This window comes from Heptranchias perlo, chromosome 22 (assembly GCF_035084215.1).
Source record: "Heptranchias perlo isolate sHepPer1 chromosome 22, sHepPer1.hap1, whole genome shotgun sequence".
Lineage (NCBI taxonomy): Eukaryota > Metazoa > Chordata > Chondrichthyes > Hexanchiformes > Hexanchidae > Heptranchias > Heptranchias perlo.
The window spans coordinates 21,748,660-21,774,856 of NC_090346.1; the positions used below are offsets into that span (position 1 = coordinate 21,748,660).

Genomic DNA, 26,197 nt, shown 5'->3' on the forward strand with positions numbered 1-26,197 from the left:
TGACCTGCTCTCGTAGCCACGGTATTTATATGGCTGGTCCAGTTAAGTTTCTGGTCAATGGTGACCCCCAGGATGTTGATGGTGGGGGATTCGGCGATGGTAATGCCGTTGAATGTCAAGGGGAGGTGGTTAGACTCTCTCTTGTTGGAGATGGTCATTGCCTGGCACTTATCTGGCGCGAATGTTACTTGCCACTTATGAGCCCAAGCCTGGATGTTGTCCAGGTCTTGCTGCATGCAGGCTCGGACTGCTTCATTATCTGAGGGGTTGCGAATGGAACTGAACACTGTGCAGTCATCAGCGAACATCCCCATTTCTGACCTTATGATGGAGGGAAGGTCATTGATGAAGCAGCTGAAGATGGTTGGGCCAAGGACACTGCCCTGAGGAACTCCTGCAGCAATGCCCTGGGGCTGAGATGATTGGCCTCCAACAACCACTACCATCTTCCTTTGTGCTAGGTATGACTCCAGCCACTGGAGAGTTTTCCCCCTGATTCCCATTGACTTCAATTTTCCTAGGGCTCCTTGGTGCCACACTCGGTCAAATGCTGCCTTGATGTCAAGGGCAGTCACTCTCACCTCACCTCTGGAATTCAGCTCTTTTGTCCATGTTTGGACCAAGGCTGTAATGAGGTCTGGAGCCGAGTGGTCCTGGCGGAACCCAAACTGAGCATCGGTGAGCAGGTTATTGGTGAGTAAGTGCTGCTTGATAGCACTGTCGACGACACCTTCCATCACTTTGCTGATGATTGAGAGTAGACTGATGGGGCGGTAATTGGCCGGATTGGATTTGTCCTGCTTTTTGTGGACAGGACATACCTGGGCAATTTTCCACATTGTCGGGTAGATGCCAGTGTTGTAGCTGTACTGGAACAGCTTGGCTAGAGGCGCAGCTAGTTCTGGAGCACAAGTCTTCAGCACTACAGCTGGGATGTTGTCGGGGCCCATAGCCTTTGCTGTATCCAGTGCACTCAGCCGTTTCTTGATATGAATCGAATTGGCCGAAGACTGGCTTCCGTGATGGTGGGGATATCGGGAGGAGGCTGAGATGGATTATCCACTCGGCACTTCTGGCTGAAGATGGTTGCAAACGCTTCAGCCTTGTCTTTTGCACTCACGTGCTGGACTCCGCCATCATTGAGAATGGGGATGTTTGCAGAGGTGGCATAAGGCAAATGGGAAAGTTCGTGTCAACCAAACTTTTGAAAAAAGACGCACTACAAACATGTTATAAATAAGGTTTCTGCAAATGCTACAACTACAGCTGTTGGGCTCTTTAAATTCACTTCCACCTTTTTTACAGCACCTAACAACCCTGGATGTCCATTTTATATAGGTGAGAACATGAATTAGTGTGATAGAAATGACAGAAAATGTGGCATATTATATCGCCATGTCATTTCCATGCAGCCACCCAAAACTTACACTGGAAAATGGGATGGATGCCAAAATGGGTAGAGTTCTGCTGGAATGAAGAAGAGAGGCTGAGATTGTTCTGCTTAGAGCAGAGAAGGTTAAGGGGAGATTTAATAGAGGTGTTCAAAATTATGAGGTGTTTTGATAGAGTAGATAGGGAGAAACTGTTTCCACTGGCAGGAGGACACAGATTTAAGATTAAGATAACTGGCAAAAAATCCAGGGAGGAAATGATGAGAACATTTTTTACGCAGAGAGTTGTTATGATCTGGAATGCACTGCCTGAAAGGGTGGTGGAAGCAGATTCATCAGTAACCTTCAAAAGGGAAATGGATATATATTTGAAAAAGAGACATTTGCAGGGCTATGGGTAAGGAGCAGGGGAGTGGGACTAATTGGATCGCTCTTTCAAAGAACTGGCACAGACACACAATCCCAGCTGCTTGATTTATGCCAATAAAATGGGCAGTTCCAATTGGAAAATCTAGATTTGTGTCCATAACAAAGGTACCAAAGGTTAAGATCATAGCAGTGAGGCTGAACTACAGACTAGAACCATAAATGGCAATAAGCATTGTATATACAGACGTGTATAATTAAACACTGTTGATCGGAAAAAGTCATTTAAGACATTATTACTACATTTCTGTTCATTATAAATCTTATTAATTAAAACAGTAGTTTATGCTAGGCATCAGGAAGCATGTCCATTATAACCTTATGATGTTACTCTGCATCTTCAAGTAGCATGTAATAGAATCCTTATGTGTTTCTTGGAGCTCCATGAGGCCCCATATTCAGAGCCAGGAACCCAGATATTTATGCTGTGGTGTGGAAGCAAGAGAGCAAAATAAAAAAGAAAATATTGTGTGAAATTTCACATCACAACATGTTATTCACCCATTAAATATGGCTTTCAAAACTGTGAATGTTTGTTGTTTTATCCAAATTTAAAAATTTGGAAACTACAATGGAAATGTGTGCGATGCCAAGATGAAAGTTTTCCTATCATCTTATGTAGCAACTATATACCTACATTTGCCCAGTTATCCTTTTGGGACTGGGCAAATTGCTTGTGCAGAAATTTCATTGAAAGTTCCTGGAGAGTTAAATCTGAAGACTTGTATTTTATCCTTCCTTTGTTTTTGTTGCTTTTTATATGTAACCCACAGAGTCCTTGGAAGAATCATCTTGTGTGAGACATCAACAAACTTATGCTACTCTATTCTGGTTGAAAACTATCCAAAAGAAATACAGAGATATTTAAAGCACTAATATAACAAACATACAGCAAAAGTAAATATGCAAACTTATATATATGTACTAAACTGAACAACAAGCTAGATTTTTCACATGGGAATGCTTAGCTTATTTTTCAGGCATCTGGGTACAATTTAGACATAGTGTAAAATTATTTGACGGAAATCCAGTAATTTATAATCTGGAGAACACTTAGAAAATCTTTGACAAACACTAACAGGCTGCTCTGGGCTTCAGCATCACTAAGTAGAATCCTGACAAAGAAACATTGACATGTATTTTCTGTGCAGCTGTCAAAGAATTAGCAAAACAATATTCAAAAGAGCGATAAGTTGCAGAGCTGGAAGTTGAAACCATCTCCATGACCAATATTAAAATTTTTTTGTTTTTGCAGCTGTCTCTATGTAATAATTTTAGCCTAATTCCTTGAGGATTTTTGTTTCTCAAAATGACTCACCTCTGGAGAAAGAGGCAATTCAGATGACATAACTGATTATTAAAGAGTTTGCTACTCCTGTAATACTTCCCATACTAATTAATAAATCAGATACAAAAACATAGTATGTCTATGGTAATGACTTGCTTAAATCTGATGCCATGTTCTGTAATTATGAAATGATAGAAAAGGTAGAACTATAAACACAATCTTTTTGGTAATTGGCATCTCCATAAAACATGAAAGGAATAACTGGCAGAATTAAATGAAATGCAGTAATTCCAATTAAAGTGCATTTAAAAAAATCACATTGAATAAATTTACTTAAAAAAATTAAATAGAGTTTCAACCAAAAAATTCCAGCCAGCAAAGGTGCTTTTACCATCAGGAACTAAAGGAGCAGGGGCCAGAAAATAATGAATTTGTAAAGCTCACTGCCTCCCCACCCGATCCATGTACCACAGAACTTCACATACTTGATTTCCTGCTGACATTGCTCAGTCTAATACAAATAGTGTGAGAGCTTAATTACATACAATGCAAATTAAGGTACTGTGGGCTCTCGATTTTCCTGAACAGTGTTAAGTCCTCCCATTTAAAATGGACATCCTTCAAACAAGGTTCCTGCCTATTGGAAAAGTATTTTGTTTTTACCTATTGCAAGATATGGGGTTTGCTTTCAAAGCACCTCTATCATGGGGGCAAAGGAACAAAGAAGATTAAAGAAGGTATGTCAGGGACCTCAGATGGTACTAGATCTGGTATTCTGTCACCAACTGTGTCTGCAGGCCTAGCCACAACTACTTGGCAGTGATAAAGGGGAATTGCTTCCACAGGCTCCAGTTCAGCAGAGAAGGAGTTGCAGAGCTGTCATCTACTGCAAGGAGATCTGCACCGAACATTAACTATAGAAATGGCACTACCAGTGGTAAGGGTCACCTCCTCCTTCAACATTTCTGCGTCCACCATCTTCTAGGCTTTCATAAGGATCATCTGCAATATCAAAAATTCTGCAGTCTGCAGATGTAACAAACAAATGACCTATGCACTCTTGAGCAGGGCCACCTATCTTGTCTCTTTTCCCACTGAATAGCAACAGGAGCATGACATTGTCGCCCAAGTTCACCACAGTGCTGGATTTCCCAAAGTACTGTGGGTTCTTTGAAGGCATCCATGTGGACATTCAGGTACAAAATTCCTGGTCTTCCTTTGGCACCATTACTTGTTCCTTCTCATCCTGGGCTATCTCCTGAAGCTCACTATCTGCATTTGTCGAGGCTGTGTAGCAGTGCTTATATGTAGAATAATTACAATAACAACTTGCATTTATACAGAACCTTTAATGTAGGAAAATCTCCTGTGGAGCTTCACAGGAGTGTAATCAGAAAAAAATTGAGACCGAGTCAAAGAAGGAGATATTAGGATGGGTGACTAAAAGCTTGGTTAAAGAGGCAGGTTTTCAGAATGGTCTTAAAGGGGGGGGGGGGAGTAGAGCGATGGAGAGGTTTAGGGAGGGAATTCCAGAGCTTAGGACCTAGGCGGCTGAAGGCACGGCTGCCAATGGTGGGGCGAAGGGAGTGGGGGATGCACAAGGCCTGAGTTGGAGGAATGCAGGGTTCTTGGAGGGTTGTAGGGCTGGAGAAAGTTACAGAAATAGGGACAGACAATGACATGGAGGGATTTGAACATGAGGATGAAAATTTTAAATTCGAGGCATTGGTGAGCCAGGAGAAATGTAGGCCAGCAAGCATGGGTGATGGATGAGCTCAAGTTTATGGAGGGTGGAAGATGGGAGGTTGGAAGAGTGGAATCTGGAGGTGGCAAAAGCATGGATGAGGGTTTCAGCAGTTTGTGGTGGAGGCCGAACACAATGGCATTGGACTTCCCAATGTTTAATTGGAGGAAATTGCTGCTTATCCAGGACTGGATGTCTGACAACACAGAGGCAGAGGAGGGATTGAGAGAGATGGTGGTGAGGTAGAGCTAGACGTCATCAGCATGCATGTGGAACCTGATGTCATGTCTTCAGATGATGTTGCTGAGGGGCAGCATGTAGATGAGAAATAGGAAGCAGTAAATGACAGATTCTTGGGGAACTCCAGAGGTAAAGGTGTATTGGAGGACAATCTCTGGCTACAACTGAATAGGTAAGAGTGGAACCAGCCGAGACCAGTCCCTCTCAGCTGGTCAATGAAGGAGAGGCATTGAGGATGATAGAGTCGTCAACTGTGTCAAAGGCTGCAGAGAGGTCGAGAAGGGTCACAGTCACAGAGGATACCATTTGTGACTTTCATTTGGGCTGTTTCAGTGCAGTGGCAGGGGCGGAAACCTGATTGCAGAGATTCAAACATGGAGTTGTGGGAAAGATGGACACAGATTTGGGAGGTGTCAACATGTTTAATGACTTTGGAGAGGAAATGGAGTTGGGACGGTAGTTTGCATGGAAAGAGGGTTCAAGGTTGGTATTGTTGAGTGGGGGGGATGGGGTTTGGTGATGATGATAGATTTGAAAAGGAGAGGAACAGTACCTGAGGAGAGGGAACCATTTAAAATATCAGCTAGCATGGGAGCCAGAAAGGGAAGTTTGGTGGTTTTGTTGGAATAAGTTCAAGAGAACACGAGGCTGGAGATAGGAGAGAAACTAGAGATAGATGTGGTTTCAGGGCTCGGGCAGGGGAGAACCTTGGGGGAGGTTAGGCTTGGTGGGCTAGGGGAAGGGAGAGAAGTGGTAGAGACAGCTGAATGGACGGTCTCAATCTTAGTGACAAAGAAGTCCATGAGCTCCTCGCACTTGTTGGTAGTGAGGGTGAAGGGGTCAGGGAAGAGGAGTTTAAGGAAACGGCTGGTTGTGGAGAAAAGAAGTCGAGGGTTATCTTTACATTCCAGGATCATCCTGGGGTAAAGAGCAGTTTTAGCAGGTAGTATTTGATTTGTTGCAGCTGGAGATTTAAATTACCGAGGATGAGAAGTTGCTCAGTGCAGAGGCTGACAGAGGAAAGGAGTGAGGATATTTCCATAAGAAACTTTGGATGGGGTTTGGGTGGACTAAGGATTTTAAAGGAGAGGCGAAAGGCGTAGAACAAGGTGAGGTGCTCAAAGGAGGATAAGGTGTCAGAGGAGTAGGGGGACAGATCAAGCTAAGATTTAGTGATATGGGCCACACTGGAACTGTGGTGGTTTAGCCTGGGACGGTGGATGGAAGATATAGCCAGGTGGGGAGGCTTCAGTAAGGAAAAAGGTGTTATCACCCATAAGCCAAGTTTCCATCAATGCAATTAATGAGAATGGCATAGGGTACTATGCAGTACTGTTTTGTTCTGGCCCATTAACAGTGCTGGCAGACTGTTCTTCCAGTCCTACTATATGCTAGAACATACATTAGGAAGCTGGCTCCAAGAGACAGCTTTCATTGAAAGATACTATGGGTGGTGTTTTTGTGTCAGTGAATGGGATGGAATAAGTTATAAAAAGAGCAGGATCGTAGTGTCCCTGAGCTTGGGGAAGACCTCTGACTTCCCCTAATCCTCTGATGCACTTGCAGGTACAAATGTCTTCTCAAAGGGAGCAAAGGACCTGTAATTTCTGCAGTCTCCTTTTATTATGTGCCATTTCATTCTGAAAGCAGAGAAGTAGTCTTGAGGTGTTGTGAGTTTTGTGGCATGCATACTTGCAAATAGATACTTGCTATAGGAAACTGCAGGACAGCATTATCTTGGCACCTTTTTTCAGATGTGTCATCTTCTTCCACATTTGTAGCCAGGTCCTCTTGGTACTGCAGACAACAGTCAATCTTTCAGCTGGTACTTCAGATGCCTCTTTTCTGGGGTGATCCTTTCAGTGCCAACCAAGGCAGTCCTCTTTACCTTCCCTGCAAGCATCAGAACCTTAAGAATACCAAATGTAAATAAGCTTTCAATAGCCATCCATTCATGAGAAATTGTGTGAATCATTTTTTGCCCCTTCATCTCAGTTCATACGAAACAGGATTTTAATTCAGAGCATTTATTGCTTTGAATTTTGTATATTTTGCGTTCTACAAAGAATAAACCTAAGCACCGTAAGTACAGATTCTCAGCAGTATTCACTCCATCACTGCAGCCTTTTAGCAGCTGCAGCAGCTCTTTAAATGTCCTACTTCTTGTGTGAGTGCACCCATAGGCAGTCCATGAATATTTAATTAGACAGAAGCCCAGAGGTTCTGGTGGGTACAGCCATTTGCTACAAGTCAGTGGGATGTCCTGCACACATCATTCCCATCACTAACAGGCCAAAAACTGAATTGTTACCCTCAAGGTGATATCAATGAGGCTAAAATCAAGAGTTTTTAAAATGCATTTCAAATACTCTAGGATCTTCTTGATTCTTGAAATGGCGTTAAAGCTCATGGATATGTTTAAGTGTTCAGTCTATTTCAGTCTCCTCACTGGGGTAAATGCAGTGCACTGTGTGGCATTAACCCATAGATAAAAGGTTCCAAGGTCAATTCCTGATCTGTGTTGGCTGTGTTAGCTGATGTTACTTGGGCAGCAGTAAAGTTGCATCCCCAGTTTAGGGAGGTGAAAAATGAGCCAAGGTTCTTGCCTCTAATTGTCACCCAGTAATAGTTACTGAAAGTGCATGTGTATGGTGGTTTGGTGAGGACATAATGGGTTTGACTGTGATGCATCGTCACATAGCCTGCCAATATGAACAACGTGAAGCATGACCTCTTAATACTGATGGACTACTGGAACTGTACCACAACCTGAGTCGCAAACTCCATTCCCTAGCCACCGACTCCATCCCTTTCCCTGGCCACTGTCTGAGGCTGAACCAGACTGTTCAAAACCTTGGCGTCCTATTTGACCCTGAGCTGAGCTTCTGATCCCATATCCTCTCCATCGCTAAGACCACCTACTACCACCTCTGTAACATTGCCCGTCTCTGCCCCTGCCTCAGCTCATCCGCTGATGAAACCCTCATCCATGCCTTTGAAACCTCTAGACTTGAATATTCTAATGTTCTCCTGGCCAGCCTCCCACCTTGCGTCCTCCATAAACTTGAACTCATCCAAAACTCTTCTTCCCGTATCCTACCTCATACCAAGTCCTGTTCACCCATCACCCCATGCTCGCTGACCGACATTGGCTCCCGGTCTGGCAACAACTCGATTTTAAAATTCTCAATCCTTATTTTCAAATCCCTCCATGGCCTTGCCCCTCCCTATCTCTGTAACCTCCTCCAGCCCTACAACCCTGCAATATCTTTGCGTTCCTCCAATTCTAGCCTCTTGCACATCCCCGTTTTTAATCGCTCCACCATTGGCGGCCATGCCTTCAGCTGCCTAGGCCCTAAGCTCTGGAATTCCCTCCCTAAACCTCTCCGCCTCACTACCTCTCTCTCCTCCTTTAGGACGCTCCTTAAAACCTATCCCTTTGACCAAGCTTTTGGTCACTTGTCCTAATATCTCCTTATGTGGTTCAGTGTCAAATTTTGTTTGATAATCGTTCCTATGAAGTGACTTGGGACATTTTACTATGTTAAAGGCGCTATATAAATGCATGTTGTTGTTGAGTCGCCACCTCAGGAGAGGAGGAATAAGGTAGAAAATTAGATGAAATTGGAGGAAGAAAATGAAACGGAGATATGCAGCTCTTTCGGCAACTGTAAAATATGTACCATCTACAGGATGCACTGCAGCAACTCGCCAAGGCTTCTTTGACAGCACCTCCCAAACCTGTGACCTCTACCACCTAGAAGGACAAGGGCAGCAGGCGCATGGGAACAACACCACCTGCACGATCCCCTCCAAGTCACACACCATCCCGACTTGGAAATATATCGCCGTTCCTTCATCGTCGCTGGGTCAAAATCCTGGAACTCCCTTCCTAACAGCACTGTGGGCGAACCTTCACCACACGGACTGCAGCGGCTCAAGAAGGCGGCTCACCACCACCTTCTCAAGGGCAATTAGGGATGGGCAATAAATGCTGGTTTTGCCAGTGATGCCCACATCCCATGAACGAATTTTACAAAAAATGGTTGTGATTCTTCATCAGAAATTACGAAGAGTTTAATTGCAAAATTTTAACATATTTTCTGTTTGCATTTCAGGCTTCCAACATTAGCACTTTTATCCAAAAAGACTCCCCTCCCAAGTATCATCTATTCCATATATAATTGTGTAATAACACCAAGTTTCACCTTAAATATTTGAAAAAGAAATCATAAAGGGATATGGGGAAAGGTCAGGGGGAATGGGTCTAAGCGGATAGCACTCTCAGAAAGCCAGCACCATCACGACGGATCGAAAAACCATTTTTTTCCCTGCTGTAAAATTCTAAGTCACAATACTTTTGAAGTCACTGCAAGAAAAACAGGCGGGTCGCGAAGTGCTCATTTGTCCCGGCAAATAAATAATGGTGTCACATCCTGGTGGCCAGCCCCCTTTAAGAAGCAGCAGCGCGGAAGTTGTTTGAAGTTTGGCTCGAACCTTTTTAGTAACTCCTGACGTCAGCCCGCAGGATCAGATGTTCTTGACTTTCTTTCCCTGTGTTTTTTTTTTGTCCACCGTCCGCATCTGAGCGGCGAGAGGCTCCTTCACCGCTGCCGCTTCTACCGTGAGCTGAGCGCGGGGAGAAGTTGTCGACACTGAGGTGTTGCGAGCGAACACTCCCGAGAAGGTAACGTTTGAAGCGGCATGTTGGTGGGGACGGGGTCGGAGTTGTCGCGGCGGGGCTGGGGATATCGCCACGGGGTCGTCGGGGCGCTGAAGCAATTATTCGAAAAAGTTCATCTCGGCAACTTCAGGGGGTGGGGGGCAATTAAAGACACGAGTGCTTAGGATTGTGTGTCGGATCCTGACTTCGGATTGTTTTAAGTGTCAGTTCAAGCGGACGGAACGTTTCACGATCCCTCCTTCCGATAGGAATACAGCATGTGATTTGTACCAACATCCCTTGTTGATAATATTTAACTCGGAAAAGGGACGCTGATCGTTGCTGTCTGGGTTAGGCTGTGTGTTCTATGGCAATTAATGCAGCTCAGATTTTATTTATCCAACTTGTAATATATTCCAATGAAAGTTTATACCTCTCGATCGTGCGACTTACTGTGTCTTTTGGTTGGCGGTGTTTTAGATTCTTGGTGATTTCCCCCCCCCCCTCTCAGTTTGTGAAGCCGGGCTATTCGTGCTGTGAATGGCGCTAATCCGTTTTCACCCTAACCCCTTACAGTAACAGGCTGTTGAGCTTAAGTTGCGCATTCCCAGTTACACCGTTTTTAAGTAATTTGTTTTTGCGAAGCGACCCGCTGGTCATTACTGTGACAATGAGTTGTGTGATGGGAACAATTTTAACAGTAGTTCGGAAGTGGTGATCCTGACATCCTAATTCAATTTGCGGCACATTCTTAAAGGGGCATTGCCTTGCTAAAAATGTTTTTGTCAGATTTGAAAAGAGTTGGGTTACAGTGATTTATAATATTGATTTGTCTGACCTTTGAAACTTCTAAATTTTTTATTATTTTCCTGCTCGTCCTTCCTCCACCCAAAAAAAAAGCGAAATTCGTTATGCGGTGTCAGCTGCAGTGTCGATGAGCTTTCCCTTGAATTGTTGAAGCACGTTATTGCCGATATGTGAAGTTCGCCTGCCTTAATGTTCTCTAATATGATGACGGTCCTCGTCTCTTGATTTAAGCAAAGTGCTAAACCTTGTTTTGGATGAAAGCAAATGCAATCTATAGAAGATGTACATTGGGGACGAGTGATTTACAGAAAGCACATATGGACTGATGTCAGCCAAATAACTAAAGTGCCTCTGGCATAAATAAGTTGTATCAATGACCTAAGTGGTTTATTTGATGTAAACCATCAATACCCGTAGTGTATTCTATTTATACAAGGTGTATCGAGTACCCCAACAATTTCCCCCAAGTGCTTTACTATTATTTAGTTTGTTGGGTTTTTTAGGATGGGCTTGCTGGTTTGGCCTGGAGGGTGATACATAATTTTGTGACTTCAAATTTATTCCCCTCCTGGTCAGTTTGAGGCGAGAGTTGGGAGGATAGGACAGAGCAAGTTAGAGGAAAAAAAATCTAATTGGGTTGGTGGTGTTGGTGCCATCATTTAGCAGTTTTCGTGGTCAATTTTTGGAAAAGTAACCCGTGGAAGGGAAGCCACCATTGCAAATGCAACATATAATCTACAGATAAAAACAGAAAATGCTGGAAACTCTCAGCAGGCCAGGCAGCATCTGTGGAGAGAGAAGCAGAATTAATGTTTCAGGTCAATGACCTTTCATCAGAATATAATCTACACTTTGGTATTGAATGAACCTTTTTGGAATAAATGATTCCATCCCCACTGCCAATAAAACCACCGTTGTTGTGACAATGAGGGTACATAACTTATCCTGGTTTTATTAATGAAGACCAACTTGTGTGCTTAGATTGCTGATCTACCCAAAGCATTCCACCACCCCTTCCACATGTGGTATTATAGTCATTGTTCTCAAAATGCAAACCACAATAATAACATTCAGTTCTTTTGAACTGCATGAACCCACATTTCACTGCCACAAAACTATTAGTGGGGAAAATAATAATTGTTACTCCTTTTCATTTGTTAAATGATCACTTTAAGAAAGCAAAATTATAACACATCGACTAGTGTATTCCTAACGGAAAACAATAGAAGCATGGGAGGGTTCGGAGAGCTACATTTTATCTCCGGCAGGAAGATTCCAGTGTGTGGATTAGCAGTCTTATTGTCTTCAAGGGAGGAATAAAGTACCAAAAGCAAATCCACTCATAACTAAACCACTGAACTGAAAATGTAGTTTAGCTAGCCACAATTTTTAAAATTGCTACAAAATATAAAATGTTAGAAATGTAAAATATCTATGAAGGATTTAAAACTAGGTTGTACTTATAGGAAGGTTACTCTGTATACAGATTTTGAGAAGACTACAGAAGGATTTTGCTACACTGTTACTTGTTAATCTCCACAGTCTGCTTTTAGCACACAGCTCCCAAATAAAATTGCCAAATTTAAAGAGGACCAACCTTATGCACTTGAGAAGTCATCAGAGTGTGCCTGGCAGATTTGAATATTGCTTGGGGAGTGGGGGATCTAGGGAGTTCCTTCAAGAAGGTGATTCTGAATGCAGTGGTCCAATGTGTACCCATGCAAAGCAACGGTACCAAGCCTAAAGGTACGACTGCCTGGTTGAAGAGACCTGCCAGGTAACTCAAAGAAGAAAAAAGGGATTTAAGGCCACAAAGGAAAATGGCACAGAATTAAGACAGATTCAATATCAAAAGGCATAATGAGTGTTAAAAAAGGCATCAGAACAGGAAAGAAAAAATTCAAATTGAATATGGCAAGAGAAGTAAAAGATAATAAAGAAAATTCTAATTCTATTAAGAGAAAAAGAAAAATGAGGGATGGAGTGGGGCCACTGGAAGTGGGATCGATGAGGGCATGACAACTGATGCTATATAGCCAGCAAAAGTGCTAAATAAGATTTTTTTTTTGCTTCAGTTTTTACCAAGGAGGAGATGAGTATCTTATTTGATCTGGAACGGGAACTAGAGGGTATTGCAGAGGCAAGTTTTGACACTATTCACATTACTACCAGCATGGTTGGCAAACAGCTGACCGAACTTAAGGTAAATAAATTTCAGGGGCCGAATAAGATGCATCTGAGAATCCTTAAGGAAGTAAGGGAGGAAATTGCAGGAACTCTGCCACAAATCTTTCAGAAATCACTGAATACTGAAGAAGTGCTTGGGGACTGGAGAAATGCAGATGCTACTCTTATTTTTTTTTAAAAGGTAGCAAAAGTAGCTCAGGAAACTAGAGAACATTGAGTTTGATGTCCATTGTGGGTAAAGTTATGGAAACCCTTATTAAAGATAAGACCATAGAACATCTGAAGAGAAATAAAATCATAAAAGATAGTTAATGTGGGTTCATAAAGGGGTGGTCTTGCCAATCTAATTTACTTTTTTTTGAGCGTGTGACAAAGGAGCTCGGTGGAGGTAAGACAGTGAAAATGGTGTACTTGGATTTCAGGCCTTTGATACCAGCCTTTCCAAAAGGAACTGTACTAAATATGAAGAAAGCAAGAATCAGTGGAAGTATTTTACAGTGGTTATGGACTTGATTGACCGATAGAGCTCGGAGTGGTGGTGCAGGGATTGCCATCAGACTGGGAGAATGTTACCAGTGGGACCAATATGGGTCTGTTTTGGGACGACTTTTGTTTAATATCTTCATAAATGATCTGGAGCTAGGAATCACAAGCCCAGTGGCTAAATTTGCACATGATACAAAGCTAATGAAGGTAGTGGACTGCAAACCTGAACAGTTTAAGCTACAGGAGGATATGATTGCTGTTCTTGGGATTCTAAAGGGACTAGATAATGTAGACCATGACGAGCTATTTCACCTTGTCCGGAACAGTAGAACCGGAGGACATGGCCTGTACATGAAGGGGGGTAAATTCAAAACTAGTCCACGGAAACAATATTTCAGTGAGCCAGTGTTTAATCTATGTAACAGGCTCCCAAGGGAGGCGGTGGAAGCTGATAGTGTTGATTTATTCAAATGCAAATTAGATAGAATTCTTTCAGAAAATAATATTTTGGGATACAGTATATGAGTAATTTGAGACATGGCATATGGTAAGTGTAGCATGCTTGGGAGGAACAGGTGACTTTGGGAGTATGGTTCCCAAAGCTTTCCATCACTGGGGGTTTTCCTCGTCTGGCTCTGTTGCAGACTAATTAATGGAGATTGATTGCTAAGATTTGTCAACAACTCCATTACCATTGTATCATGCAACTACCAGGATGGTAGAAGGCAAACTAAATGGACCTTGGTCATTTTTCATCTAACAATTCCTATTTTCCTATTAATCTTATGGGGGCTTCATTCCTTTTTTCTGTAAGGATAAAATGAGATTATGTTGCACTAATTACCATGGTGAACCTACAAACAATATTGCTGTTTTTTGGGTTGGATATAATGTCATTTTGATTAAAGAAAAATCACTATTGATTACTTTAAAAGGCTTAAATATAAAACCTCTTTGGAAGCATGTTTTCTTGCTGTAATACAGTGAAGGAATATGAAAGCTCTAAACATATTGAACATTGCCATTAATAAATCCTCTTAACTGCCTGCTATTAACTGCCTGTTAACGTCAGCAGTTCAGTGGGGCATAATGTATATTCATTAAACATTCCTTGAGATTTTTGTTTATTTGTGGGTGTGTTTCTATAAAAGTTCAAATGTTCCAAGTCAATTCTGGTGGTAAGTTATATTATCCTATAAAGGTACCAAAGTTAAAGAAATGTTCTTTCAAAAGGCAGTTTGCCAGGTTATTTTGTGCAAGAAGATTTTCGCGTATATGATACACTAAGAATAAGATATGATGACCAGCTTTGTGAAATGGGAACTTTGAGAATCACAGTCAATGATGGTCTTTTGGTGCACTGTCTCAGAGGGAAATGAGGCCGAATGACCCAGGCTGCTGATTTATGGTTTTTGCAGAAAAGTGATATTCTATTACAAGAACACTGGTAGAAATCACACAATCCCATGTAGTAAAAATAGAATTGGACTTATTCAGTCATTATAATGGCCCTGGTCAGTGTTGAATTAGCTGATCTCAGCTGTCACAGTTGTCCTCGGGGTCCTTGAAAGGGGGAAAGAAAACAACAAAGATTCATACTCCTGATCAGTATCTAATGACGTTGCAGGAAGTGTGTACGTGGACATCAGGTGGGAGGACATGATCCGATGAGGTGGCGATGCCCCTGTTGTTGAATAGCCTGGTGACACTCACTGGCTAGATGCACACCTCAAAAGTGGGTGCTTGGATGAGATGCTGGCAGGAGACTGGTATCTGTGGAACTAAACCACACCTTCAGGAGGGGAAGAGGAAAGGGGAGGGAAAAATCAGAGGAAACGGCAGCAGGAAGGAAAAGAAAACAATTTTCAGATAAGGTCGACTCAGTGCTCCATCATAACTCTTTTGCTTCATTCCCAACACCACAGTCTTTAAGCAAAGCTTGAGTTACATCACTACAGTGTGGCTGCTATGAGTTTTTCTTTTGTTCATTATGACAGCTGACTAACCTGTCGTTACAAGCTCAAGCTGTGAACTGTGGGTGGGTTCACATCCCCTGGGAACAGACTAGAGAAGGCTTTCATCCTATATTTGGGCTAGATTTGGACCTAGATCTCAGTGTTGAATGGGCAGTGTTGTAACCCATTGTGTCACCAGGTCTACTTGATAAGAGTTTTGTTGCATAGAATTTTATAAAGGTTTAAGATAATATTAATTGTACAATACAAAGGGAAAGGTTGATTTATACCATCCTGGAGGTTTTCTTTTCCCTCGCCCTTCTGCCTGGCACCTGGGATTTAACCATTGTGGGGAATAAAACCTGTGTCCATCACACTTTGTGCCATGCATCATTGGTCCCATTTGCTGTGTTACTGTGCCATAGTACAGTTCAACTTTTAATTCAGAAATTATTCCAAATGTTTTGTTTATTAACATTTCTTTAACTCATCTTTATAATCAGCATTGGAGAATTCACAGCAGTTTCAAAATTCTTTTTGAAGTTAGTTGTCTGTCTGCTGAAAAAGAAATAGCTGACATAAAGGCTAACTGTGTTTTCATTCAGAAGACAACTGTACATGTATGGCATTTAGTGAAGTACAGTTTAACTGCATTAAGAAACCAGCATTGAGTAATGACTATTATTCCCTATAAATCCCATGGTCAGTATTCTGCTGAGATGGCCTGTTATAATGCAAGAATGCAGCTAAAGAAAACAATGTGGAACAATGCAGCAAAACACAGTTCACATTTGCAAAAAAGTCTTTTGAATTCATTATGTTCAGAATACCACAAATTCTCAAAGGAAAAGAATCAGCCTTCATATTTAAATTTCAGCTGTAGTAAGTAATTGTGAATGAAAAGTTAAAGGGCAACCCGTACATCACTTTGCTACAAATGAAATATTATTTAACGTGTGTGTACGTACGTTTCAATTATTGGACGTCCGCGTTGGTACAATTATCCTCTTCTGTTAGCTTCTTCCTGAGCACAGTTGTAGCATGCTGGTGATAAAATCCTTAATCACTGGCATGCTGCAAGATTTTGTTCCCCATTGATTGCAGATACATGCTATTTCATTCTAATTCACTTACTTTCCTTTCTTGGTTTCACCATGCAGTTTTCCTGACCAATTTCAATTTTTAAAAATGGATAAGAGACTTGCTTTCAGGCTTTTATTTGAGCTGCTCTTGAATCACTTCATCCTTTACAAACTCCAGTTAATTCAGGAATCCATGGCCCAAATCCCCTCTCTTGCACAAAGTTCTGCATTCCTGAAGTCCTGTCTTTGTCAGGATCCGCTGGTGCAATGACCTCCGGTTCTTTTTCCGATCCCTTCATGATATTGACCCACCTTATCTGAGCTATATGCCCTGGCCCCACTGTCTGCTGTGGTTTATTGCTTGTCCCTTGCTCTCTCCCCTCCACTGATGGAGGCCATTCTTTCAGTCACTTCGTCCCTGTTTATGGAATCCTCTTCCTGAACAATTTGCCTTACCAACTGTCTTGCTTCTTTCAAAGTGTCTTAAAAATCTAAGGGGGTGAAATTGGGCCGTGTAGTACCCATTTTTTAGGTGCTGCGCGGACAACTAAGCTTCGAAAATGGGATCCAAGATGCGTGGACACCTATCGACCGCTGGCAGTTTGCAGTGTGCAGTGTAGGGAGAAGATGACGCGAATCAGTGTGCAACGCTTATTTGAAGGTAATGCTGCTATTTTGGAACTCCACACTCCATCCAACGCACTGTCTTAACCTCACACAGCTGAGCACAACTTAAACTGGATACAGCAAAGGCTATGGGCCCCGACAGCATCCCGGCTGTCGTGCTGAAGACTTGTGCTCCAGAACTAGCCGCACCTCTAGCCAAACTGTTCCAGTACAGCTTTTACACTGGCATCTACCCGACAATGTGAGAAATTGCCCAGGTGTGTCCTGTCTACAAAAAGCAGGACAAATCCAATCCGGCCAATTACCACCCCATCAGCCTACTCTCAATCATCAGCAAAGTGTTGGAAGGTGTCGTCGACAGTGCTGTCAAGCGGCACTTACTCATCAATAACCTGCTCACCGATGCTCAGTTTGGGTTCCACCAGGACCACTCGGCTCCAGACCTCATTACAGCCTTGGTCCAAACATGGACAAAAGAGCTGAATTCCAGAGGTGAGGTGAGAGTGACTGCCCTTGACATCAAGGCAGCATTTGACCGAGTGTGGCACCAAGGAGCCCTCGTAAAATTGAAGTAATTGGGAATCAGGGGGAAAACTCTCCGGTGGCTGGAGTCATACCTAGCACAAAGGAAGATGGTAGTGGTTGTTGGAGGCCAATCATCTCAGCCCCAGGACATTGTTGCAGGAGTTCCTCAGGGCAGTGTCCAAGGCCCAACCATCTTCAGCTGCTTCATCAACGACCTTCCCTCCATCATAAGGTCAGAAATGGGGATGTTCGCTGACGTTTGCACCGTGTTCATTTGTATTCGTGACTCCTCAAATAATGAAGCAGTCCGTGCCTGCATGCAGCAAGACTTGGACAACATCCAAGCTTGGGCTGATAAGTGGCAAGTAACATTCGTGCTAAGCAATGACCATCTCCAACAAGAGAGAGTCCAACCACCTCCCCTTGACATTCAATGGCATTACCATCGCCAAATCCCCCACCATCAACATCCTGGGGGTCACCATTGACCAGAAACTTAACTGGACCAGCCACATAAATACTGTGGCTACAAGAGCAGGCCAGAGGCTTGGTGTTCTGCGGCGAGTGACTCACCTCCTGACTCCCCAAAGCCTTTCCACCATCTATCTACAAGGCACAAGTCAGGAGTGTGATGGAATACTCTCCACATGCCTGGATGAGTTCAGCTCCAACAACACTCAAGAAGCTCTACACCATCCAGGACAAAGCAGCCCGCTTGATTGGCACCCCATCCACCACCCTAAATATTCACCCCCTTCATCACCGGCGCACTGTGGCTGCAGTGTGTACCATCCACATGATGCACTGCAGCAACTCGCCAAGGCTTCTTCGACAGCACCTCCCAAACCCGTGACCTCTACCACCTAAAAGGACAAGGGCAGCAGGCACATGGGAACAACACCACCTGCACGTTCCCCTCCAAATCACACACATCCTGACTTGGAAATATATCGCCGTTCCTTCATCCTCGCTGGGTCAAAATCCTGGAACTCCCTTCCTAACAACACTGTGCGAGAACCTTCACCTCTCAGACTGCAGCGGTTCAAGAAGGCGGATCACTACCACCTTCTCAAGGGCAATTAGGGATGGGCAATAAATGCTGGCGTCGCCAGCGACGCCCACATCCCATGAACGAATTTTTTAAAAAGGCACTAAGGACCCCCATCAGTGCTATTTAAAGGGATGATGAAGTAGTTACAGGTAGTTATTTGCTACATTATTTCTTTTGTCTGTTGGTGAATTTGTACATGTTTTTGGAGGTTTCCTATACTTGGATAAAGTGGGCTGGCTGGCTGACAGGCAACAGCAAGAGCACTGGCGGAGTAGCAGGGTGGGAGTAGGAATGCTATTATCCTGAGAAAGGACAACAGGTTCCTGTTCAATGGAGCCATTGCCACTGGCTGCCTCCTGTTATGTGCCGCCTTCTCCTGCAAGAAAGAGGGAAGTGTGTCAGTGAGTGTCCTGCAAAATGTTTGGATGATATGGCTATTATGGTTGAATAGCTGCCAGTGTGTGAACTGTGAGTTGTGGGTGTGTCACTTGCAACAATGCATGTGTGTGAGGGTGAGATGAAGGATATGATACGAACGGGAATACTGATTGAACGAGATTGTTGTTATGGGGGCGCGTATATTGAACAGTGGTGAGGCTCGTGGTGCAGTTAGTAGGATACGTCACTTGAAGCTTGAACTCACTCACATTGACAACTCGTGTTAAATCATTGAACTTCTTCTTGCACTGCATCCATGTTCTTGGAGCCATGCTCCTGGCATTTGCCTCCTCCGCTACTTCCTCCCACTGTCGCTTGAGCATATTTCTGGAGGGGCCTCCTGCCCCCCTGCGGATATAGGATGCGTCTCCTTCTGTCTGTCTTTTGCACCAAGGCCTCCAGTGCGACATCAGAGAACCTTGGTGCACTCTCTCCCAGGTGCAGCCATTCTTCAAAGTATCACAGCACAGATTCAGTTTTGAAACGACTACCATCACTTCTTGCAGCCACAATGCACCTCCCTTTTAAATAATGCAGGCTGCCTTTAAGAAGTGTGAACCATTCCCGATATCGGCCCCCCCCCCCCCCAGCTGATGGGCGCAGCCAATCAACAGCGCAGGTAGCGCTGGCTGCACACAGCAGGTAGCACGAATGTTACTTGCTGCCTGCATTGCCATGACTGGGCGTGGGTTAATCGCGGACCGCGATCCTCGTGCCCGTTTTCAGGGGTTATCTAATTTAACCCCCTTTCTCTTTTTCCCACTTAATCTTTACTGCCTTTTGCTTGACATCCTCTTGTCTCCCGTAACGAGTTCTATATGATCAGTGCCATTGTTTGTATGCATAGCTGAATTTCAATGTTCTGTAATATTACCTGAAATGTAACTTTTTAATGCATCGAATAGCAAGGTTCAGTAACTCTGTAACAGAGATGGTTATGACTGAGAGCTTTATATTGAGGGGGTGATGTATATACAACATGTTTACTTATTTTGATATTTTGTGTACGAATAAGTATTATTCTGCAGTGCAGCCACTGCTTGTGGGCTGCATAGGCTACTGACTCCTCTCTACCTCCCTTTTGGAGGAGCACTAACTGCCCCTCTCATATGCCCCCATTGAGATTAGGAATGTCACTTGAAGAACTACAGCCACAAAGTGCTCCTTAACATTTCTCACGCTGTTCATTCTAAGATATTACAGTCTAGTCTCAAGGATTAGGTGCAATTCTCTGGTCATAGGCTTGTCATCAAAGTTGAAGTCCATGGAATAAAAGGGGCAGTGGCAGCATGGATACGAAATTTGCTAAGTAATAGCAAACAGAGAGTAGTAGTGAATGGTTTTGTTTTTCGGACTGGTGGGAGGTATACAGGGGGTTCCCCAGGGGTTGGTACTAGGAGCATTGCTTTTTTTGATATAATAGTAATGACTTGGGTGTATAGGGCACAATGTCAAAATTTGCAGATGACACAAAATTTGGAAGGGTCGTGAACAGTGAGAAGGATAGTGATAGACTTCAAGAGGATATAGACAAGCCGGTGGAATGGGCGGATTCGTGGCAGATGAAATTTAACACAGAAAAATGTGAAGTGATACATTTCGGTTGAAAGAATGAGGAGAGGCAATATAAACTAAAGGATACAAATCTAAAAGGGATGCAGGAGCAGAGAGACCTGGGGGTATATGTGCACAAATCATTGAAGGTGGCAGGGTTGGTTGAGAAAGCAGTTAAAAAAGCATATGGGATCCTGGGCTTTATAAATAGAGGCATAGAGTACAAGAGCAAGGAGGTTATGATGAACCTTTATAAAACACTGGTTCGGCCACAGCTGGAGTATTGTCCAGTTCTGGGCACCGCACTTCAGGAAAGATGTGAAGGCCTTAGAGAGGGTGCAGAAGAGATTTACAAGAATGATGCCAGGGATGAGGGACTTCAGTTACGTGGATAGACTGGAGAAGCTGGGGTCTTTTCCTTCGAACAAAGAAGGTTGAGAGGAGATTTGATTGTGATTACCTCTATCATGAAGGGTGTAGACAGAGTAGAAAGAGAGAAACTGTTCCCATTGGCAGAAGGGTAAAGAACCAGAGGACATACATTTTAAGGTGATTGGCAAAAGAACCAAAAGTGACATGAGGAAAAGCTTTTTCACACAGCAAGTGGTTGTGATCTAGAATGCACTGCCTGAGGGGGGTGGTGGAGGCAGATTCAATCGTGGCTTTCAAAAGGGAACTGGATAAGTACTTGAAAGTAAAAAAAATTGCAGGGCTACGGGGATAGGGCGGGGGAGTGGGACTAGCTGGATTGCTCTTGCAGAGAGCCGGCTGGGACTCGTCGGATGAATGGCCTCCTTCCGTGCTGTAACCATTCTTTGATTTGTAGGGAATGAAGTCTTGAGTCCCCAGTCCATACAAAGTGCTTCTGAACTAAGAGGACATGCCTAGTACAGGTACCGGGAATTCAGGTTAAAGCTAAACCATAATGACCGTTATATGCCTGCACTTTTATACACCATCCTAGGCAAGGTCAGACTCATAACTAGAGCAAAGCATAATTACTGGTAGCATGTCAGCCAAACCTTTGATTATGACCAGAACAATCCAGATCAACCCAAATGTCTGCATGGAATAGATGCAGTAAAGCTTTCTACTGTTTTCTCAACCTGTGGAACTCGCTCTCTTCCAGGCATCATCTGAAACTCATCTCCTTGCACACAGAAGTTTGGACACAGTTAGCTATCATGCATTGAACCACGGATGTTCAATTTGCAGTAGGCCCCAGTAAACCTCAGCCCTGCATGTTGACACCCTAGTTACTGAGAGTCTGTGTTTGCATCCTGAGCGCCTATTAACATATATTTCCATAAGATCTGTCCTTGTTACAGCTGCTTCCAGCTATACTCTGCTTTGTAACCTAATAAATAAAGTGTTAGTTTGTCTCAGTGATAGCACTCTCCTCTCTTAAGTCAGAAGATTGTGGGCTTAAGTCCCACTCCAGGACTTGAGCAAATCCAGGCTGATATTTCAGTGCAGTCCTGAGAGAGTGCTGCACTGTTGGAGGTGTTGTCTTTTGGATGAGATGTTAAACTGCCTGTTCAGGTGGATGTAAAAGGTCCAATGAAAATGTTTGAAGAGCAGTGGCGTTCTGGTGTCCTGACCAATATTTATCCCTCAACTAACACCACCAAAACAGATAACTGGTCATTTATTCCATTTGCTCTTTATGTGACCTTGTGTGCAAATTGGCTCCTATGTTTGCCTACAAAGGAATAGTAATTACACTTCAAAAGTACTTCATTGGCTGTGAAATGTTTTGGGCATCCTGAGGACATGAGAGGCATTATATAAATGCAAGTTCTTTCCAATGAATAAACAAGAGTAAAAGTATTCCACGCCTCTGATTATGAACTACATCAGAGGTTTTAATTCACTGAACATGCCTTTTTATTATATTTATGTTTTCTTGAAATGAACCCATCTGGCCAATACATTGTCTTGCATGGAATTGGTGTCCATCTGCATTATAGCGTGGTCTTCGGAAACCAAGCATTTTATGTGTTACAGTGCTGTGCACATGACTACATCTCAATTTAATTTAATTTTGCATAAAGTGCACTTTCAGTAACTTAGACAGCAAAGTTCAGTAACTTTGTAACCTTCTAACAGATGATTATGACTTGAGAACATTATAATGAGGATGTGATGTGCATCCAGCATTTATTTGTGCAAAATTATGTGTTTTGATACAGAATTAGATGTTCTAGAATGAAAGCTATGAGGAACCATAACACAGTGAATTCAAGATGTCTTCTCCTTCATTAGTGCTTCCAATTTATTGTAATTCAGGCCTGTCACATTCCATCCATATATACACAAAGAGCTCATAAGTTCATTTCATGAGAAGTGTAATCAGAATTACCACAAATTGGCCACTTCAACAATTTCCCCTCTGTGGGTGAGGGGTGTAACTTTCATGGAACAATCTTTCCACTTCTGCCACCCAATATCAGCATTAAACACCAGCCAGTTATCTATGGAACAAAGCACTTCCCATTCTGCTTCAGCAAAGGGCCCCAACCCCACTCTACCACTTCCAGTCCTACCACCCAGCAATCCAGAGAGCCTCTTTGAATGAAATTTTTGTCCAGAGATGAATTATGGGCTGGCCCACACTGTAATTTTATAGCAGAACTGTTCATTTTGAAGGTTTGTTCAAGGAAATTGCTTCATATTTGAGTAAAAATTACTTATTTTACTGAGACCACATCATATTTATTAATTTTTAAGCTGCTAAACAAGTTGCTAATAGAAGGAATCTGCAGTGTCACTGCTATTGCTCTGAAAGTGTATGTGTTGTGCTTTACACTTCAATTGATGTGAGTTAAATGGGGATGTAATCCAAATGTGGAAAGGTAGTCTTGGCCGGGACTTTGTGAACATTGTCAAGTAAGGATTGTTAATGTTATTGAAAGAATCGGGTCATTGTATCATCTTCTACTGGCATGATGCTATAACAGTCAGTCTTCACAAACTGTGTATCTGCTGCTGCTCTCCCAATAATCCTGTATCCAGTGCCCAGTATTATCTTTCCATTATTGCTTTGGCTTGCATTTGACTCCCTATAGCTGCTTTCCGCTAGCTATTATTTTCAGCAACCTGTTCAAATTTATTTTGTAAATTTGGCCAGAATAAAGAAATGATGCATATAAAGTTGCCGTCAGTAATTCACTGACACGCACCTGGAAACAGTAGGATAGTTCTATTTTGAATGGAAAAAAATAGCTGCACGTGGTTCAATTTATTATAATTAAACTGTGCCTGTTCCAAATTTACTGTTTTAAAAAAAAAAGTCACGACGGTTAGTACAGTCAAAATATGTAATTGTGTTTTGTATATGATTTTCTTATTAAATGGCAGGAGTCTCAAATTCAAACAGACTATTATTAAAAATCTTGTCAGTAATGTATGTTCGGGTGTCTTTAATACAATAGTAAACCTGCACAGTCCCACACACAGCAATGAAATAAATGACCAAAGCTTTTGTTCTAGTGATGTTTATTGAGGGATTAAAGTTGGCCAGCATAATTTCCCCTGCTCTTCTTTGAAGAGTGTTGTGGGCTCTTTTATATCCACCTAGCAGAGCAGATGGGGCCTCGAATTAACGTTTCATCTGAAAGACAGCATGTCCAACAGTGCAGTTCTACCTCAGTGCTGCACTGAAGTATCGATTATAAGAAGAGCACAACATCATAGCAAATTTAATGTATTAAAACATTTTGTTCTTCTGACTGCTGAGATTCTGATCTAGTTGGTCTCTGCTCTGCCTGAGCTGATTCTCCCCTCCCCTTTTGTCCATAAGTAACATCACAGGAGATCAACTGGCAGTAATTTAAAAATTATACAAGGGTGTGGCTTGCTATTGTGAGCAAAGTATGTAAAGTATTCATTGAACACCTCCACATCCTGCCTCAATCAATTCATGCAGTGCTGATGGGCGCATTGTAGAGACCACATTCATCTGAATTTTTCCCCTTAGGTTCTCACAAGAAGGTTGCATTTGGGAGCATTGCATTATGCGAGAGATTTTCAAATGATTTGTCAGCACTTTGTTGAAGTATTCACCAGGGTCAAATGCAATATTGCAAAGTTTTACAAACCTTTTAATATGTGCATACTAACTAGTGGTTTAGTAGAACTGCAATTGGAATTATAGATTTTCCCCCCCATTTCAACATTGGAAGTAAAACGCCTGTTTAGCCATAGATGATGGCACTGATTAAAAAGAAACTCTAAACATTTCCATGAACTGGAGTGTTGCATCCCTGGAACACTGACGTGCAGACTTCCTGCTGCAGGTATTTGCATGCAGAACAATATATCTTCACTCTTCTGAAACAGTAATTACGGTACTACTGTATAATGCTAACATTTGTCACCCTGGCTGTCTGAGCTTTTGTAAATTATATACTTCAAGATGTAATTAAGATCCACGGTTCTAGCCTGTGCCCAAACATATTGTGACGTGAATACTAATGAAAACACAAGACGGCCTCTTGTTTAAGTGTGTAATGTTTTTCTTCTGTCTTTATTTTTTGATCAAATTAGATTTGCATTTATATAGCACCTTTCACAACCTCACCATGTCCCTAAATGGCTGTAAAGTGCTTAAGTACTTTTGAAGTGTAGTCACTGTGTAATGTAGGAAAATCTAGGTGGTTTTATGGTTGAAGGATTACAGTCAGGCTGAGACCAATTACTTCAAGTTGCAGTATCCATGATACATGAATCTCTTCACGAAGATAAATTTCTCTTAAGTTGCAAGCCAAATATTTATGAAGAACATTACTGACAGTTCACAATTTTGAAGATGGTGATAGAACTCTAATGTGATTTCAACTAACATTGAAAAAGTTGATTAAAATTCTTATTCAAAGCTTCTTTAATGGCCTAGTGAGTCATGGCAACTACTTTTAATATTAAGGCGTACACACCAGGAGATCACAGGTTCAATCTTACGTCTGTGCTGTGTCAGCTCATCTCAGTTAGATTAGCAGGTCAGGGAAAATTCACCCTGATTGCTGCCTGTAAACCCTGGAAATGGTTCGAGTGTTCGGTGCAAGCAGTGGCCTGAACCTCTTGCACTTACCTGCATGGCCTCCTCCTGCACCTCCGTCTCTGTGTATGGGGTCCGAGGCCTAATATCCAGGGTTCCTCAGACCCTACGATACACTTTGCTTTAAAATATCATCCTTTTAAAGTAACTTTTTTTTCCCCAAATCCTTTCTGGAACAATGTTCAAAAAGTTGCAAAACATGAACCATCTCCTGCCCCAGGGTAGGTCTCTGGTGTCTGAATCTTGCAGCTTGCTTGTGAAGATTATATGGTCCTCGCTGGGTGTGCCACCGTACTATGGATCCTTTCAGCCCCCAGGGGCCCACAAGCTGCATGAATAGTTTAAGGATAAATGCTGGCCAAACACTGGGAGCACTGCTCTTTCAAAGAATTGTAGACTTTGAAGGTTGTTTTGGCTGCAACTTTCAAAGCAATTGGATCTTTTAGGCCCACCTGAGAGGGCAACCAGGGCCTCCGTTTAACAGCTCACCTGAAAGACGTCACTTCTAACAGTGCGGCACTCCCTCAGTGCTACACCAAAGTGTCATTCGCAAGTCTCTGGAGTGGGGCCTGAACCCATGACTCTCTGACTCAGCTTCAAGAGTGCTACCACTGAGCCAAGACTGATGCCATTCACGTATTGTGTGGCAGGATATGCCTGTGCTATCTGGCAGGCCC

At 42.7% G+C, this 26,197-nt stretch overlaps 1 protein-coding gene across 1 annotated transcript in view; it reads left to right on the plus strand.

The window, feature by feature from the left end:
- The first annotated feature begins 9,626 nt into the window (after window positions 1–9,626).
- rhbdf1a (rhomboid 5 homolog 1a (Drosophila)) overlaps window positions 9,627–26,197 on the plus strand; it is a 357,313-nt gene continuing 340,742 nt past the window's right edge. Inside the window, exon 1 of the mRNA XM_068003135.1 lies at window positions 9,627–9,776. The gene's annotated coding sequence lies outside the window, so the exon portion shown is untranslated. The remainder of the gene's footprint in view (window positions 9,777–26,197) is intronic.